Raw genomic sequence first — 591 nt, 5'->3', positions numbered from 1 at the left:
ATATCAGTAGACTTTCGAAATTCATAACTATTTCTAGAAAAATCATTTTCAGGTGATTCAACTTCTAAGATCTTCATTAGGATGTCTAGTTTATTTCCTTAGAAGACCACGAAGTTAAATTCTTTATGGTTTTACCTAGATTCCATTGTGAAAGGGACTGGGTCAGGAAACTGTTTTGGTACTAGTTGTGTTAAGATGGATTACTTGTGGTTTACTTCGAATCCTTTGTTTGTTAAAGTGTCCAGACAGTAAATTGCTTAATGTTACGACATTAAGTTTTTTTTTTTTTGGCAATTGAAAGTTCCTTGTGTTGAGTTGCTTTAAGGTAGTTACTAACTTTGTATGTATTTTACCATTTGGTAAGGTTCCGAGGAGGTCGTTGGTGATCCACAAGAGTAGGCAACGGAGCTAGAGCTCGGGTTTGCGCTGCGCAATTCGAGGTAGGGGTTTTGATGGGGGTGTTTTGTTTTATGTTGTGATTATGCTTGAATTGTTTGGCTATTGTTGGAGTTGTTTGACATTAATGTGTGCGATATTGTTGGCATTGTTTGATATTGAACTGTTCTTTTGACTTAGATATATGATCATTGG

At 35.9% G+C, this 591-nt stretch overlaps 1 non-coding gene across 1 annotated transcript in view; it reads left to right on the top strand.

The window, feature by feature from the left end:
• The window catches only part of LOC101300139, a 1837-nt gene that overhangs the window by 988 nt on the left and 258 nt on the right, over positions 1–591 (top strand). The window contains exon 2 of the transcript XR_184553.1: positions 365–440. This is a non-coding gene — a transcript (uncharacterized LOC101300139). The remainder of the gene's footprint in view (positions 1–364; positions 441–591) is intronic.

This window comes from Fragaria vesca, linkage group LG4 (genome assembly GCF_000184155.1).
Source record: "Fragaria vesca subsp. vesca linkage group LG4, FraVesHawaii_1.0, whole genome shotgun sequence".
Taxonomy (NCBI): Eukaryota; Viridiplantae; Streptophyta; class Magnoliopsida; order Rosales; family Rosaceae; genus Fragaria; species Fragaria vesca.
The sequence above is the reverse complement of the archived record's forward strand: the minus strand, read 5'-3'. Positions and strand labels throughout refer to the sequence as shown.